This window comes from Gymnoscopelus microlampas (genome assembly GCF_963454915.1).
Source record: "Gymnoscopelus microlampas genome assembly, chromosome: 10".
Taxonomy (NCBI): domain Eukaryota; kingdom Metazoa; phylum Chordata; class Actinopteri; order Myctophiformes; family Myctophidae; genus Gymnoscopelus; species Gymnoscopelus microlampas.
The window spans coordinates 11,249,195-11,255,605 of NC_139947.1; the positions used below are offsets into that span (position 1 = coordinate 11,249,195).

Consider the following 6,411-nt stretch of genomic DNA (forward strand, 5'->3'; position numbering starts at 1 on the left):
GAGCGGAGCAGAGCGTCTCAGAGCGGAGCAGTCTCAGAGCGGAGCGTCTCAGAGCGGAGCGGAGCGTCTCAGAGCGGAGCAGAGCGTCTCAGAGCAGAGCGTCTCAGAGCAGAGCGTCTCAGAGCAGACGACTCAGAGCGGAGCAGTCTCAGAGCGGAGCGTCTCAGAGCGGAGCGTCTCAGAGCAGAGCATCTCAGAGCGGAGTAGAGCGGAGCATCTCAGAGCGGAGCGGAGCAGAGTGTCTCAGAGCGGAGCGTCTCAGAGCAGAGCATCTCAGAGCGGAGCGGAGCAGAGCGTCTCAGAGCAGAGCGGAGCAGAGCGTCTCAGAGCGGAGCGGAGCAGAGCGTCTCAGAGCAGAGCGGAGCAGAGCGTCTCAGAGCGGAGCGTCTCAGAGCAGAGCGGAGCATCTCAGAGCGGAGCGGAGCAGAGCGTCTCAGAGCAGAGCGTCTCAGAGCGGAGCGGAGCAGAGCATCTCAGAGCAGAGCGGAGCATCTCAGAGCGGAGCAGAGCGTCTCAGAGCGGAGCGGAGCAGAGCGTCTCAGAGCAGAGCGTCTCAGAGCAGAGCGTCTCAGAGCGGAGCGTCTCAGAGCAGAGCGTCTCAGAGCAGAGCAGTCTCAGAGCGGAGCGGAGCAGAGCGGAGCGGAGTCTCAGAGCAGAGCGTCTCAGAGCAGAGCGGAGCGGAGCGTCTCCGCTCCGCGTCTCAGAGCAGAGCGTCTCAGAGCAGAGCGTCTCAGAGCGGAGCGGAGCAGAGCGGAGCGGAGCAGAGCGTCTCAGAGCAGAGCGGAGCAGAGCGGAGCATCTCAGAGCGTCTCAGAGCGGAGCAGAGCGGAGCGTCTCAGAGCAGAGCGTCTCAGAGCGGAGCAGTCTAAGAGAAGAGCGTCTCAGAGCAGAGCATCTCAGAGCAGAGCGTCTCAGAGCAGAGCGTCTCAGAGCGGAGCAGTCTCAGAGCAGAGCGTCTCAGAGCAGAGCGTCTCAGAGCAGAGCGGAGCGTCTCAGAGCGGAGCAGTCTCAGAGCAGAGCGTCTCAGAGAAGAGCGTCTAAGAGAAGAGCGTCTCAGAGCAGAGCGTCTCAGAGCGGAGCGTCTCAGAGCGGAGCGTCTCAGAGCAGAGCGTCTCAGAGCAGAGCAGTCTCAGAGCGGAGCGGAGCAGAGCGGAGCGGAGTCTCGCAGAGCGTCTCAGAGCAGAGCGGAGCGTCTCCGCTCCGCGTCTCAGAGCAGAGCGGAGCGTCTCAGAGCAGAGCGTCTCAGAGCGGAGCGGAGCAGAGCGTCTCAGAGCAGAGCGGAGCAGAGCGGAGCATCTCAGAGCGTCTCAGAGCGGAGCAGAGCGGAGCGTCTCAGAGCAGAGCGTCTCAGAGCGGAGCAGTCTAAGAGAAGAGCGTCTCAGAGCAGAGCGTCTCAGAGCAGAGCGTCTCAGAGCAGAGCGTCTCAGAGCGGAGCAGTCTCAGAGCAGAGCGTCTCAGAGCAGAGCGGAGCGTCTCAGAGCGGAGCAGTCTCAGAGCAGAGCGTCTCAGAGAAGAGCGTCTAAGAGAAGAGCGTCTCAGAGCAGAGCGTCTCAGAGCAGAGCGTCTCAGAGAAGAGACTGCTCCGCGTCTCAGAGCGGAGCAGTCTCAGAGCGGAGCGTCTCAGAGCAGAGCGTCTCAGAGCGGAGCAGAGCGGAGCGTCTCAGAGCGGAGCAGAGCGGAGCGTCTCAGAGCGGAGCGTGTCAGAGCGGAGCGTGTCAGAGCGGAGCGTCTCAGAGCAGAGCGTCTCAGAGCGGAGCAGTCTAAGAGAAGAGCGTCTCAGAGCAGAGCGTCTCAGATCAGAGCGTCTCAGAGCAGAGCAGTCTCAGAGCAGAGCGTCTCAGAGCGGAGCGTCTCAGAGCGTCTCAGAGCGGAGCGGAGCAGAGCAGAGCGTCTCAGAGCAGAAAGTCTCAGAGCGGAGCGTCTCAGAGCGGAGCGGAGCAGAGCAGTCTCAGAGCAGAGCGGAGCGTCTCAGAGCAGAGCGGAGCAGTCTCAGAGCGGAGCAGAGCGTCTCAGAGCGGAGCAGTCTCAGAGCAGAGCGTCTCAGAGCAGAGCGTCTCAGAGCGGAGCAGTCTCAGAGCGGAGCAGAGCGTCTCAGAGCGGAGCCTCAGAGCGGATCGTCTCAGAGCAGAGCGTCTCAGAGCAGAGCGGAGCGGAGCGTCTCAGAGCAGAGCGTCTCAGAGCGGAGCGGAGCAGAGCGTCTCAGAGCGGAGCGTCTCAGAGCGGAGCGTCTCAGAACGAAGCGGAGCAGAGCGTCTCAGAGCGGAGCGGAGCAGAGCGTCTCAGAGCGGAGCGGAGCATCTCAGAGCGGAGCGGAGCAGAGCGTCTCAGAGCGGAGTCTCAGAGCGGAGCGTCTCAGAGCAGAGCGTCTCAGAGCAGAGCGGAGCGGAGCGTCTCAGAGCAGAGCGTCTCAGAGCGGAGCGGAGTAGAGCGTCTCAGAGCGGAGCGTCTCAGAGCGGAGTGGAGCAGAGCGTCTCAGAGCGGAGCGTCTCAGAGCGGAGCGGAGCAGAGCGTCTCAGAGCGGAGCGGAGCATCTCAGAGCGGAGCGGAGCAGAGCGTCTCAGGGCGGAGCGGAGCAGAGCGTCTCAGAGCAGAGCGTCTCAGAGCGGAGCGGAGCGGAGCAGAGCGTCTCAGAGCAGAGCGTCTCAGAGCGGAGCGGAGCAGAGCGTCTCAGAGCGGAGCGGAGCAGAGCGTCTCAGAGCAGAGCGTCTCAGAGCGGAGCGTCTCAGAGCGGAGCGTCTCAGAGCAGAGCGTCTCAGAGCAGAGCGTCTCAGAGCAGAGCGTCTCAGCTCTAATCCGCTCCGCTCTGCTCCGCTCCGCTCTGAGACGCTCCGCTCTGAGACGCGGAGTGGAGCAGAGAGCGGAGCGTCTCAGAGCAGAGCGTCTCAGAGCGGAGCAGAGCGGAGCAGAGCGGAGCAGAGCGTCTCAGAGCGGAGCGGAGCAGAGCGTCTCAGAGCGGAGCAGTCTCAGAGCGGAGCGTCTCAGAGCGGAGCGGAGCGTCTCAGAGCGGAGCAGAGCGTCTCAGAGCAGAGCGTCTCAGAGCAGAGCGTCTCAGAGCAGACGACTCAGAGCGGAGCAGTCTCAGAGCGGAGCGTCTCAGAGCGGAGCGTCTCAGAGCAGAGCATCTCAGAGCGGAGCGGAGCAGAGTGTCTCAGAGCGGAGCGTCTCAGAGCAGAGCATCTCAGAGCGGAGCGGAGCAGAGCGTCTCAGAGCAGAGCGGAGCAGAGCGTCTCAGAGCAGAGCGTCTCAGAGCGGAGCGGAGCAGAGCGTCTCAGAGCAGAGCGGAGCAGAGCGTCTCAGAGCGGAGCGGAGCAGAGCGTCTCAGAGTAGAGCGGAGCATCTCAGAGCGGAGCGGAGCAGAGCGTCTCAGAGCGGAGCGGAGCAGAGCGTCTCAGAGCAGAGCGTCTCAGAGCGGAGCGGAGCAGAGCGGAGCAGAGCGTCTCAGAGCAGAGCGGAGCATCTCAGAGCGGAGCAGAGCGGAGCAGAGCGGAGCGGAGCAGAGCGTCTCAGAGCGGAGCGTCTCAGAGCGGAGCGTCTCAGAGCAGAGCGTCTCAGAGCAGAGCAGTCTCAGAGCGGAGCGGAGCGGAGTCTCAGAGCAGAGCGTCTCAGAGCAGAGCGGAGCAGTCTCAGAGCAGAGCGGAGCAGAGCGTCTCAGAGCGGAGCAGTCTCAGAGCGGAGCGTCTCAGAGCGGAGCGGAGCGTCTCAGAGCGGAGCAGAGCGTCTCAGAGCAGAGCGTCTCAGAGCAGAGCGTCTCAGAGCAGACGACTCAGAGCGGAGCAGTCTCAGAGCGGAGCGTCTCAGAGCGGAGCGTCTCAGAGCAGAGCGTCTCAGAGCGGAGTAGAGCGGAGCATCTCAGAGCGGAGCGGAGCAGAGTGTCTCAGAGCGGAGCGTCTCAGAGCAGAGCATCTCAGAGCGGAGCGGAGCAGAGCGTCTCAGAGCAGAGCGGAGCAGAGCGTCTCAGAGCAGAACGTCTCAGAGCGGAGCGGAGCAGAGCGTCTCAGAGCAGAGCGGAGCAGAGCGTCTCAGAGCGGAGCGGAGCAGAGCGTCTCAGAGTAGAGCGGAGCATCTCAGAGCGGAGCGGAGCAGAGCGTCTCAGAGCGGAGCGGAGCAGAGCGTCTCAGAGCAGAGCGTCTCAGAGCGGAGCGGAGCAGAGCGTCTCAGAGCAGAGCGGAGCATCTCAGAGCGGAGCAGAGCGTCTCAGAGCGGAGCGGAGCAGAGCGTCTCAGAGCAGAGCGTCTCAGAGCGGAGCGTCTCAGAGCGGAGCGTCTCAGAGCAGAGCGTCTCAGAGCAGAGCAGTCTCAGAGCGGAGCGGAGTCTCAGAGCAGAGCGTCTCAGAGCAGAGCGGAGCGGAGCGTCTCCGCTCCGCGTCTCAGAGCAGAGCGGAGCGGAGCGTCTCAGAGCAGAGCGTCTCAGAGCGGAGCGGAGCAGAGCGTCTCAGAGCAGAGCGGAGCAGAGCGGAGCATCTCAGAGCGTCTCAGAGCGGAGCAGAGCGGAGCGTCTCAGAGCGGAGCGGAGCAGAGCGTCTCAGAGCGTCTCAGAGCAGAGCGTCTCAGAGCGGAGCAGAGCGTCTCAGAGCGGAGCGGAGCAGAGCGTCTCAGAGCGGAGCAGTCTCAGAGCGGAGCGTCTCAGAGCGGAGCGTCTCAGAGCGGAGCAGAGCGGAGCAGAGCGTCTCAGAGCGGTGCGGAGCAGAGCGTCTCAGAGCGGAGCGTCTCAGAGCGTCTCAGAGCAGAGCAGTCTCAGAGCAGAGCAGTCTCAGAGCGGAGCGGAGCAGAGCGGAGCGTCTCAGAGCGGAGCGGAGCAGAGCGGAGCGTCTCAGAGCGGAGCGGAGCAGAGCGTCTCAGAGCAGAGCGTCTCAGAGCGGAGCACTCTCAGAGCGAAGCGTCTCAGAGCAGCGGAGCAGAGCGGAGCGGAGCGGAGCGGAGCGGAGCGGAGCGGAGCGGAGCGTCTCAGAGCGTCTCAGAGCAGAGCGTCTCAGAGCAGAGCGTCTCAGAGCAGAGCGGAGCGTCTCAGAGTGGAGCGTCTCAGAGCGGAGCGTCTCAGAGCAGAGCGTCTCAGAGCGGAGCAGTCTCAAAGCAGAGCGTCTCAGAGCGGAGTCTCAGAGCGGAGCGTCTCAGAGCAGAGCGGAGCAGAGCGTCTCAGAGCGGAGCGTCTCAGAGCGGAGCGTCTCAGAGCGGAGCGTCTCAGAGTAGAGCGTCTCAGAGCGGAGCAGTCTCAGAGCAGAGCGTCTCAGAGCGGAGCAGAGCGGAGCGTCTCAGAGCGGAGCAGTCTCAGAGCAGAGCGTCTCAGAGCGGAGCAGTCTAAGAGAAGAGCGTCTCAGAGCAGAGCGTCTCAGAGCACAGCGTCTCAGAGCAGAGCGTCTCAGAGCGGAGCAGTCTAAGAGAAGAGCGTCTCAGAGCAGAGCAGTCTCAGAGTAGAGCGTCTCAGAGCAGAGCGTCTCAGAGTAGAGCGTCTCAGAGCAGAGCGTCTCAGAGTAGAGCGTCTCAGAGCGGAGCAGTCTCAGAGCAGAGCGTCTCAGAGCGGAGCAGAGCGGAGCGTCTCAGAGCGGAGCAGTCTCAGAGCGGAGCGTCTCAGAGCGGAGCAGTCTCAGAGCGGAGCCTCTCAGAGCGGAGCAGTCTCAGAGCAGAGACTGCTCTCAGAGCATGTGGTATAGTGCATGCAATGCATCATTTGCATAAAACTGCGCACACACACACACACACACACACACACACACACACACACACACACACACACACACACACACACACACACACACACACAGATATGAAAAGTAATGTAGTTACTTTACTTATTACTCCCTGCCAAAAGTACTTAGTTACTTATGACTTTAGTTACTTTTTTTGTTCTCGCCCCCAGTAATTGCATCCTTTCTCCCCAAAAGTCTGACTTTGCATTTTCAACATTAGTAGTTGTTTTTTTTTCTCTTTTCTGCAGCCTACATTGTAAAATCCTCATTGTACACTCATTTGAATTATATTAACACTAAGACTTTTACTGTGTATGAATTCATAACTTACAGACTAAATGAAAACCATTTGACGACTATGAATTGAATACTAAGGACCTCAATGAAAACAAGTATTTTAAATTGCATTTAAAGGGCAAGACCACTTTGGTAGAGGTTTGGGTTTTGTATTTACCTTGCCAATAATTTATTATTAATAATTGCTGCTGTAAAACATATTGATAATCCTCACAGCTTTACAAGAGACCATGGGGCACATTAATATATAGTTGTTGGGTGATAACTATGTTTTTTGAATTTTTTATGATCTTTTGAAAAATTACATTGAAATGGATGGGGATTCTGTAATATTTCAATATTTTATTATTAATAATTGCTACTGTAAAACACATTGGTAATCATCACAGGTGTACAAGAGACCATGGGGCACATTAATATATAGTTGTTGT

At 59.9% G+C, this 6,411-nt stretch overlaps 1 protein-coding gene across 1 annotated transcript in view; it reads left to right on the forward strand.

Annotated features, from left to right (window-relative positions):
• The window catches only part of uckl1b (uridine-cytidine kinase 1-like 1b), a 476,626-nt gene that overhangs the window by 349,119 nt on the left and 121,096 nt on the right, over positions 1 to 6,411 (forward strand). The gene's annotated exons all lie outside the window — the stretch shown is intronic.